The following is an 11,680-nucleotide window of genomic DNA, read 5'->3' on the forward strand; positions in this document are numbered from 1 at the left end:
AACAAGCAAGAGAAAGGTTCATAGGAAGTAAATTGAAAATTTTGATTATATAAAATTAAAAAGGGTTTGCATCAAGAAACCCAATGTAGTCAAAACTAGAAGAAAAGCAAGAACTGAGGAAAACATTTACAGCATGTTTCTCTTGTAAAGATCTTATTTCTCAAAAATATAAAGAACTGAGCTAAATTTATTTTTAATGAGCCATGAGCCATTTTCTAATTGATGAATGGTCAAAAGATATAAACAGGCTGTTGTCAGAAAAAGAAATCCAACTTTCAAGTTAAAGAAATAAAAAAAACCAATATTCTTAAATATAGACCATTTTCCTTTGTTTTTCAGCATCTTGTGGTCTTTCTTTTCCTTTCTGTTGTTGAGGCACAATCCTGCATAATTCTGGGAGGTTTGAGGGAGCGGGGAACAGCAGCATAAATCTATATTTTCCTAACTCTTTACAGTATTTCCTCTTTAACTTTGGAAGGTTAATTAGCTGAGTTAAAGCAAACGTTTCTATTAGTGTCTTATGGATACTACTGATACATTTTGCCCTCTTAAGTATGGGGAGTAAGAGAGTTTAGGTATTGGAAAGAAATAATCTCTTGTTGAAGAGATAGGCAATCCCACCAGGAAGAACTCAAGAATATGAAAAAAAAAATTAATTAAAAGAAAAGTTAAGAGTTAAAGGAGAACACCTCCATAATTTAACTTCAGTTCAAACCCCAAATATCCTTAACAACTTGGCTTCAGTCTCTTTTTTTCAGCATCATTTTGCCCCACATTTCTTGATGAAATCCTTCAGTTACACCAAACATTTCAAATTTGTAAATATTTTCATTCCCATTCCTCATTTCTATGCTTTTGCTCATGATTCCTCTATATTTTGCATGATATATAGCTTGGATTTTTGGGATAATGCTATTGTGAGCTTTGTAATTACTCTTTAATGTACTTCAAGTGCCTATAGTTTTAGAAAAAGCTAGTTGGTGTGTGACCCTGGGCAAGTCACTTAAACCCAATGATGATGGAGCAGGAGGAGGAGGAGGAGGAGGAGGAGGAGGAGGAGGAGGAGGAGGAGGAGGAGGAGGAGGAGGAGGAGGAGGAAATAGATTTAAACTCAAATTTGTCCTATTAAGACTATTTTGTCAAACTTGTTATTTCAAATTTGAAGGAAGCTGTTGAATAAAATATAATTAGTCATGAGTTGTTTCATCCATACAGGTTAAGTATGATTGATAAGATAAAATTTCATGGGAGGTATATTTATTGTTCATATCACAGTCATTGATAATACTCAAATATATACAAAGTCCTATACTAAATAATATTATCTTGAATATAAAATTGATAGTGATGTAAAGGGTGGTAGGTTTTGCATATGTCCTTTGGAAACAGAATGTAGAAATGACATTTATCATAATGATGTCAGCATATTCTGTTGGGAAAAATATGGTGACTAGTTTTGTGGCATATTCTGTTAGTCAAGATATCAATTCAGAATTATCCTCTTCTTGGTTGGAAGCAGACTTCTAGGGTAATCTGCTACTAGGGTAGGAACTGGATACCCTACTAGGTACTAAAAGAACAATATTGCAAAGGAGTCAGGGGGTGATTAATTCCACATATTCTTGTGTGATCATCTAATAAATCTTTATTAGACTAAAGAAACCGTAAGTGGTTATTTTTGAACAAAAGAATGATTACTAAGGTGACTTCACATTACATTGTTTGGTCAATTGTCCATGGGCTGTCTAATTGCATAGCTAGAGAGCAAAGGCTTACCCTGACCACAGAACTGGACAGATGGATAGTCTTGATATCCCGTACAATCTCACCACTGAAACGATGACTTTTTAAAGCTAGGTTTTTATATAAGGAAGCAGACTGGAGTCTTTCAAAACATCTACCAGTTTCCCAAAAACCATCCAATGCCTATAAAATATTGGCAACACATCTAGGGGAGGGGGTGGGGGGGTAAGAGGTGAAAAATTGGAACAAGAGGTTTGGCAATTGTTAATGCTGTAAAGTTACCCATGTATATATCCTGTAAATAAAAGGCTATTAAAAAAATAAATAAATAAAATATTGGCAACATTTGGATTCATTTTTCTGAAACAAAGTATTTTAAGATGGAAATACTTAAATTCAAATCATGAAACAAGGGCAAATTTAAGTAGCTCCCTTAAAATACTGTTTCAGAAATATGAATACAAATGTTGCCAACTTCATATCACAGGAAGTTGAGTGCTCCAGATCCAGTAACAAGAAGGGGCGGGGGAGAGTCTGTAGGAATGACTATATTTTAAGTAAACAATGTCTTTGGAAAATTTAAATTGACCTTAGTTACTGCCTCCTTTAGTTTTGTCTATATCCTAGCTCTTTCTGCTCACACAAATATAAGACTAATCTTTCTATGGATAAAAACAAGGTATTAATGAGCTTCATACCTTTTGGACACCCCCCTCTCCCAATAGCACAATGAATTGCAGAGCCAGCTTTTCTCCACTTGCTGAATTGATCAACAAATTAGTAGTGAATCTCTGTTGAGGGACAGGTCAATTCTCCAAGAGCCTCCACAGCTGTGGATCATAGCGTCTGAAGGAGTTGCAGGGCAGCCTTTGCTGACACAGGTGTTGCTTGTGGACTGGGAATGAGATAAATCGGAGGTAGAGGGAAGCGGAGGGAGGATAGACAACACAACGGCCTCCCAGTCAGAGGGTCTGGGTTGGATCTCCAGCAGCCACTGTCAGGTGGCTCCCGTGTATTCCAGCAAATCTCTAGCTATCTATATGCCTAGTGGTTCTGTACAATTTCTTTGTCATATTTTGATCTGCCATGTAACAAAACTTGTTTAAAAGTTATTTTCCTGTAGCGGCTAAGCTCTGGATAGCAAGATAGGTTATTTACTTTACTTTACTTTGTGTTCTAAGGGATAAGAATCTGGTAGTTATAATTTACAAGATCCTATTGCTTGAGATTAGTGTCTTGTAGTGCATTTAGAATCAGGAAGCCCTGTGTTTGAATTTTCCTCAGACAAATGTCTGACATGGCTGTATGACCCTGGATAAATCATTTAACCTTCAGTTTCCTGATTGGTAAAGTGAGGATAATATATTTCACAGGGTTGTTGTAAAAACTAAATAACTGGGATAATATATGTAAAGTGTTCAGCACACCTTAAGGTGAGATATCGATGAGTTGTCATCTGTTTCACCTTGGGCAGATTTAAATCTCTCTGAGTTTCATTCATTTTGCTCATTTTTCTTTTTTTAATTAATTAATTTAACACACTTTACCTTTTTGAATCATGTTGGCCATTTTGCCCATTTCTAAAATGACAACTGAGTGTTGGACTTGGAGCCTAGAACATCTGCTTTCAGATTCCACCTTTAGCATGCAGTATAAGCTATGTGATGTGAGGCAAGTCACTACTCCTCTGGGGTTCGATTTTTCTCGTCTATAAAATGAGACAGTTGGATGGTCAGAAGGCATATTTCAAGGGCTTGCTGTGTGTGCTAAATGCCAGGGATCCAAAGAAAGGCAAAAACAGGGTTCTTTGAAGGGCTCCCACTCTGATGGGGGAGACAAGATGCAAACAGCGATGCACCAACGGGATGTGTGCAGGGCAAGAGGAGGCAATCACACCAGACACTTGATCTCTAGACTCTGGGCATTCTCCCTGGGCAGCCAATCCCAAGCCTGCAGCTTCCTTTTATCCTTCTCTTTGTCCTGCTTTCTTCAAGCCTTACCTTTCTACGAGAGATCTTTCGCGCTCTCAAGCTTAGCGCCGACCCCCTGAGATGACCCGCGGTCTCTATCTTGTCTGTAGTTTACTCCCCCCGTTAGACTGTGAGCTTTCCGAGGCGAGGGATTGTCTTTTTGCCTCTTATTATTTCCGGAACTTAGCCAGCGCCCGGCACACCGCTTCTAACGTGCTCCTTGGAAGTGTCTACATGACCGTTAGCTTGGTCTGCCCGATTCGGCCAGCATCTGGGGGCAAGAAGCGCTCTCATTTGGCCACCCAGCGCTTCCACGCCGCCCGAACGCGGGGGGGCGCTCTCTGCGCGCGCTGCCCTGCTCTCGGAGGGGGAGCGCCAGGATTAAGGGGCGCTAGGAAGGTTCTAGACCGATGGCTATAAAACACTTGGGTCGCAGCATTATTAACACCCGGCGGCGCCTCTGCGGGTCTGTGTCTCGGAGACCACGGGAAAGGCCCGCGTGCGCGGCCCCGTTTGTGGCGGCCGGAGCTGGGGCTGCGCGGGCGCCCCCCCGGTCGAGGAACGGCGGAAGTTGGGGTATCTGAATGTTTATGGAATCCTTGCGTTCTGAGAAGGGCGGTGACTGCTTCCATTTGACAGATAAGGAAACTGAGGCGGATTTGTCCCCGTCACACGGATGGGGCCTCGGCAGGGTTCGGACACAGCCCGCCCCTCCCCCCCCACCCCACTCCAGTTTCCTGGCATCGCTAAGCCGGGATACCTCTAACCCCGGAAAGGGGCGCTCCGCCGGCCGGCTCTGCCCCGCCCCTCCGGCTCTGCCCCGCCCCTCCGGCTCTGCCCCGCCCCTCCGGCTCTGCCCCGCCCCTCCGGCTCTGCGCACCGCGCTCCTCCTGTCCATGCCGGGGTGAGGAGTATTTGCGCCTCCGCGAAAGCCCGGCCCGGAGGGGAGAAGGAACGCTTGTGCTTGCGCCTGCGCTCCCGGCACCTTCTACAGGCCCTCGCGCTCCGGTCGGGTCCGGTCGGGTTCCCCGCCCGGCTCGGTGTCGGGCTGATCCGCCGAGCGCAGGCGGGCTGCGGGGGAGGGGAAGCGGGTGGGGGAAGGGGCCGGGGGGCTCCTCCAAACTTTGACAGCCGCCTCCGTGGGCGAGCTCGGAGCGGCCCTGTAGCCGGGGCCTGTGGCGGGGGCTCCCCAGCCGGGGCCCTGTCCGAGGCCGGCCTCCCCGGAGCTGCCTTCTGGCTGGAGGGCATCCCGAGGCCGGGGAAGAGCCCGAGGGCCTGGGCTTTACGGGGTGCATTCTCTCCCCAGGTCTGTGACACCCTCTGCCCCCAAACACCGGGGGCGAGCCCTCATATTTCTGATATTAAAATAATCTGATGTAGCTTATCTGAGTGTTTAGAGATACCAATTTATTTTAGGACATACTTTATAAAATAATCAAAAGAATTCTTATTTTTGATCCAACACAAAAACAAAGTGCTTAAATTTAAAATATTATTAAATTCTAGTTCTGTAGAAACTGAAAATGACTGAACAGTTGGGTTGTTGCAATTTTTTTGCATGGGATCTTCAAGCTATCAGATTTATAAACCCTCCAACTGATATTTTTTTTGATACTTACTATTAACTATTAGTACTAATTTGTAACATAAGCATTTCTATATCTGTTTTTGTTAGGAAATGAAAATTTAATTAATAAACATTATTAAATAATTTCCCACATGCACAAATTTTAAGATAAATGGTTAGAAATATAGATGAACAGCAAATATGTACAGGTGTGTGGACTCAGCCATTTGAAACAAAAAAAAATTAATTATTCTAGTAAGTTTAATACAGAGAATGTATTTGCACTGATTTCAGGTAACTGATTTTCCACAAAACTTCAAACACCCAACTCCAAGTCTTCCAGCTCCTGTAGGAGGGCACTTTCTTTCTGGATCTTCTCCATCTAAAGAAAAATTTCAAAATATTATTGGGCTGAAGATTTCTAAAAATTGAGTTTTAAAACTCCAATTTAATCATGTTTTCTGCATATACATTCTATTAATGCCCCAGTAAGAAAGAAGAGTCCAGCCTGCCTATATGGCCTCCTCTTCTGGCCTTTACACAGAGGAGGGGAGAGAGCAGAGCTGCATCCTGTGGCTAAGAAAAACTGTCAGGAAGGCTGGGCGTGGGCCAGTTATACAAGGGACCCACGTAGGGCAAGTGGTGAAGAAGGCATGGAGGGGCCCATGCATCTCAAGGTCAATAAAAAAAATGAATAGAAAATTGAAATGCTTTTCAGTGACAGACCAGACGGTGACAGATATTTATGTAATTTTATCTGTTTTAGAGTGAAAACATAGCGATAGATCAATAATCTGTGATTCTTCAGTGTGGGCACTCTGAATTGATGGCTCTGGCAATTCTCCCAATTTTCCTCTGCAGATGATCTTTAGATATTCTCATGATACATGTAAATGTGATATACAAATCAACATACATACAGGTATACATATGTCTATGGGGGCTGGATATAAATCTACTGCCACCGCCTGATTCTTGGGAGAAAGAAATGTGTGTGATCTGTCATAAGGTACCAAAGGAGAAGTCTTTCTAGCTTTGCTGAGCCGATTAGACTCGAGCCTTCAATAATGGTTTCATCCAGGATCTCCTCCAAATCACATCTAGGCATTGGTATAGGACTTCAATGGAAGAGAGTGAAACTTGACTTGTAAAATTATTTATAGTCATTTTTTTAAAAAAGAAATTTGTTTTAAGAACTAACATGCCAAAATAAACCGCACACACAAAAAAATTTATATGTTCCTAGCTGATAATTTATTTCAGAAAATTAAGCTAATAAAGAACTATAACCCCAAAAGAAGACAGAAGGTAATACCTGATTTTTCTCAAGCTGTTTACCACTAGTTGCTTATTCTTTCAATTGTTGGATTGCTTTCAGTTTCTGTTAAAATCAAATGAGATTAAAGGAGGGGTAAAGAAAAGTGTTAGAAGACTTAGTCATTACATACAAACTGATTTTTAAAAAAGATCTGAAATGAGAATAAGGCCAATTCAATCATCCAATTTTATTTAAATCAAAGTACTGCAGCAGACCAGAAAGGAGTATATTTTTTAAAAAATTTAGGTATCATTGGCAATGTCAAAAATGTAACAAGCTATTTACAAAATTTAAAAGAAGCTATTTGAAGTATTGGTCTATAAGAAATTATCAGGAATGCTAAGTGAAACAAGCAGAACCAGGAGATTATTGTACATGGCAACAAGACTATACAATGATCAATTTTGATGGATTTAGTTAAACTCTCCAACAATTAATTGATTCAGACTAGTTCCAATTCTTTAGTAATGAACAGAGTCATCTACACTCAGGGAGAGGACTGTGGAACTAAGTGTAGACCACAATATAGCATTTTCATGCTTTTTTGTTGTTGTTGCTTGCATCTTTGTTTTCCTTTAGGTTTTTTTCTTCTAGATCCAATTTTCCTTGTGCAGCAAGATAAATCCAATATATGTATATATATCCATTCAGTTAACATATATTTTAACATGTAGTGGACTACCTGCCAAGTGGGGGGTTAAGGGGAAGGAGGGGAAATTTTGGAAAGAAGGTTTTGCAAAGGTCGGTGTTGAAAAATTACCCATGCATATGCTTTGTAAATAAAAAGTTATAATAATAAAAGAAAAATGAGCAGGAAGATAATTTTAGAAAGGTCTGGAGAGACTTACATGAACAGATATGAAATGAGGAGAACCAGATCATTGTACATGGCAACAAGAAGATTATATGATGATCAATTCTGACAGATGTGACTTTCCAACAGTGAGATGACTAAGGCCAGTTCCAAAGATCTTGTGAAGAAGAGAGCCATCTACACCCAAAGAGAAGTCTGTGGGAATTGAAGGTAGTTCACAATATAACACTGTCACTCTTTGTATTTGTTCACTCACATTTTGTTTTCTTACTCATTTTCTTTCCTTTTTCATCTGATTTTTTTTTTTCTGGTACAGCAAAAGAATTGTATAAATATGTTTATACATGTTGGATTTTACATACATTTCAACATGTATAATATATACTGGATTGCTTGCCATCTAGGGGAGAGGATAGGAGGAAGGAGGGGAAAACCTGAAACACAAGGTTATGCAAGAATCAATGTTGAAAAATTTATCTATGCATATGTTTTGAAAATAAAAAGCTTTTCAAAAAAAACTAGAATTTGAGGGATAGGATAAGGTTTTTTGTTTGTTTGGGGTTTTTTGCTGAGGAAATTGGGGTTAAGTGACTTGCCTAGGGTTTACACACCTAGGAAGTGTCAAGTGTCTGAGATCAAATTTGAACTTAGGTCCTGACTTTAGGGCTGGTACTCTGGATAAGCTAATTTTTAGAAACTTAAGCCACATAAAACAGAGCCTCTCTTCCTTGGTTCCAGATATCACTCTAGAATCCCCGACTACCCGATGAAGTGCTCATCAAGTGGCTCTGCTCCATTCCATAGGAGGATAGGAGCATCCACAGTAACCATAAATACAACAGAAATTGATATAAGTTAGAGGAGAACACTGGCGGCATGGATTAAAAACTCCCCTTTCTGTTACTTTTGGAAAAGCACTCAACACCAACTAGAAATATTTCCCTGAAAGTACATTTTCTTCAGTTATGTTAAAATATTTTCAGGAGCCTTAACAGCCTTGAGATGAGTGACAGCAAGGTTAGAATAAAGGGCAGTTTGCAGAACCTGCCTTCCACCCCCACAGCTGTGTCTCACTCCCGTTCCCCACATTTGTAGCCACACTCCTTGCTCTAGGACTTCCTGGCCTCTAGAGGACGCCCAGTGGCTGAGGATGTCACTGCACAGATGTGACCCCACTCCCAACATCCCCAAACTTCCAACTAAACCCAGCATCAAAGCACTCCCAGGGGGTGAGAACTAACAGTGAGAAGCCAGAGAGAGCAGAGGAACCTGCTTCCAGGGACCGCGTCACCCCCATTAAGCAGCAGGGAGACTCCAGGCACCACACCAACCTCTCGGCTTCCGTTTCTCAGACCCAAATGGCCAGAGTCATGCTCAGGGGTAAGACGGCCTGGGCCCGACGGCTGCACAAACGCGCAGCATTTGGCAAACATGTTGGATGTAAGATGGAACCTGGTCAGTCACTGGGTACAAGCCCAGAACCAGAGCCTCCTTCACTTACAATGTCACAGCCCAGGATAAGTCCAAGCTTCTCTCATCTACTTCCCCGCCCCTCCATCTGTGAGAAAGCCCAGTCATTCCATGATCCTCCCCACCTTCCTTTTGGGCAATTTCTGTTTGTCCTTTTAGGGAGAAGCCCCTTACCTTTCTCAGGTTCTTGATTTTTTGTCTACCTCAGGGTCTCCCGATGTTGGCAGAGAGACATTCCATGGGGGGTTCTGCTGTGGAGCTGGATTAAGGGCCAAATCCTGACTGCCTTCATTTCTGGCTTCCTGTAAGAATTTATCTGTTACTGGCCATCCTCAGCAATGAGATGAACCAAATCAATTCCAATGGAGGAGTAATGAACTGAACCAGCTACGCCCAGAGAAAGAACTCTGGGTGATGACTAAAACCCATTACATTGAATTCCCAATCCCTATATTTTTGCCCACCTGCATTTTGGATTTCCTTCACAGGCTAATTGTACACTATTTCAGAATCCGATTCTTTTTGTACAGCAAAATAATGTTTTGGTCAGGTATACTTATTATGTATCTAATTTATACTTTAATATATTTAACATCTACTGGTCATCCAGCCATCTGGGGGAGGGGGTTGGGGGAAGGAGGGGAAAAACTGGAACAAGAGGTTTGGCAATTGTCAATGCTGTAAAGTTACCCATACATATAACTTGTAAATAAAAGGCTATTAAAATTAAAAAAAAAAAAAAAAAAAAAGGAATTTATCTGTTACACAATGGTCCAAGAAAACAGAAACACTAAATTTAACCACCACAATCCAGATGTCCAAAATGTAGAAATCAAAATGTGACTTTATCTTTTATATACTGTGAGATATAAATTAAGGGTGTGAACAGGAAGATATCTGCCTAACAAAAAGAAATGCTTCTAGCTGAACCTGTTGGTCAAACTGATTGGGCTTACTGCCACCAATTACCCAATTGGCTCCTTTAATTGGGTATCTGGCAGCTACTATGTTTTGTGGCCTGTAACTGTTACGAGACCAAGGCCATGGGCCCTCCACATAAAGCCTTGCTGGACTTCAGGACTCCCGAGGCGGGGCTGACTTCAGATAGCCATATCATCAATGTGCGCCAAAAGGGGCTGAACTGGAGAAAGGGGCCTAGCCCTAAGGGACGTCATGAGCACAGGTGCAGGTTAAGCCAGATGATCTGTGCCCTTGCAACAAGAAGATGCTGGGATAAGTCCAAGTCCAACCTTCACAACTGGAAAGGTACTAATTATCTCAGTCCATGTAGGGAGTGTTGGGCCTTATGTCTTTGCATCTTTCATTTTATGATTTCACTTGAAAAATATTTTTGGTACCTTCCTGACACAATCCTATGCTTTCTGAACATTGTATTCTTGGTGTTATTCAAAATTTTCTTTCTCAATTAAAGGACACATTCAATGTCTCTCATCTCAGGTGAAAGACCAGCTCCGAGCCCACCAACCCCAGAGTCCCGGAGCGACGGCAGCCACGGTACCTGCTTGGCAGCTTTCTTGGCTTCATGTTTTCTTTGATTTTTCAGAGCTGTATTAGATAATGGCGGTTTCATATTCTGAAGTGGTTCATCCTCATGCTACAGGAAACAGACAACAACCATCAGGAAATGCAAACCCCACACCGTGGGTCCCAGGGCACGGCCATTATACCTGTTTCCTCACAGAACACATGATTTTGTTGATTTACTTTCTTTAGACTACAAAGTAAAAGAGCTCATCAGTCACTTTGCTGTGACCCGGAGGCGACTCTGGGGTCTCCCAGGGAGCACCAGCAAAGCTCTGGCAGGTCTCCCAAACCAGAGAAGCTTTGAGGAAAGGTCCAGCAAAAGTTCCAATGGGCCTAAGTCATCAAGGGATGCTTTTCTTGGCTGGAGCAATATAATTATAATAATTATTATATCCACACACTAGCACTCTATTCCACACATTGTTAATCCAACTCAAGCGTGCATAAAAAGGAAAGATTAAAAGGAATAAAAGGAACTCAGCAAACAAAAACTCCACCTGTTTACCAAAAACATCACCTCTAGCATTTACTGGCATGAGGCATGTCAAGGTTGTCAGCTATCTACATGGAGGCAAAGCATACTTACAATGACAAAACCATGGGTGCTTTTGAAACAGTAAGAACTAACAGACATTGAAGAACTTTTATCAGCAGTTAAAATATTCTGAATGGCTTTAATTAGGCTTTTCATCCAAGCTAACATATGATACCTCTCAGCTATATGAGAGCTGGCAGAATTCAATTCCTTCTGTGAAACAATAGAGTTTTTCTTAGTAATTCTGTTGACATCTGATTTTTATGAAATCAGATACCAGGAATAACTTCGGGGGAGGCCTTTTCTTACTGCTGAGGCCTTAAACTTAAAATATAAAGCACACTCACTTTCTTTGCATAAAAAGTTACCTAATTTACTAGATCTTTCCTTTTAAAATCTGAGATTAGAAGATGACCTTGTTGCTTGTCTTTGGTTCTTGAGGAAGACCAAGACATCAGAGAAGGGATGCTGTGAACTGGACTTAAATGAGGGAGGCTGGGCAAGGTCAACCCCCTCACTGTTCCCTCCAGAACATCTGGGTCCAGTGACTAGATAGAGGTCAGGAAGACTGAGATGGCCTAAGGGATTACAAATAAAAGTTATAAAGCCCCATTTGGAAAGAAGGGGTAATTGAGGCTCACTTACAAATTGGGATAAATTCAATGCAATCACTCCCTTATTGTCTGTACTGAAGGGATGCTTCCTTCATCAAACCAAA

At 41.5% G+C, this 11,680-nt stretch overlaps 1 long non-coding RNA gene across 1 annotated transcript; it reads right to left on the reverse strand.

Annotated features, from left to right (window-relative positions):
• Positions 1-5,332: 5,332 nt before the first annotated feature.
• LOC105750046 lies at positions 5,333-10,484 on the reverse strand. Its single transcript, XR_004232767.1, has 4 exons — positions 10,402-10,484; positions 9,057-9,184; positions 6,596-6,661; positions 5,333-5,662 (listed from the first exon to the last, which is right to left on the reverse strand). It is a non-coding gene; the product is annotated as an uncharacterized LOC105750046 (long non-coding RNA).
• Positions 10,485-11,680: the final 1,196 nt, after the last annotated feature.

Source organism: Sarcophilus harrisii, chromosome 3 (assembly GCF_902635505.1).
Source record: "Sarcophilus harrisii chromosome 3, mSarHar1.11, whole genome shotgun sequence".
Classification (NCBI taxonomy): Eukaryota; Metazoa; Chordata; class Mammalia; order Dasyuromorphia; family Dasyuridae; genus Sarcophilus; species Sarcophilus harrisii.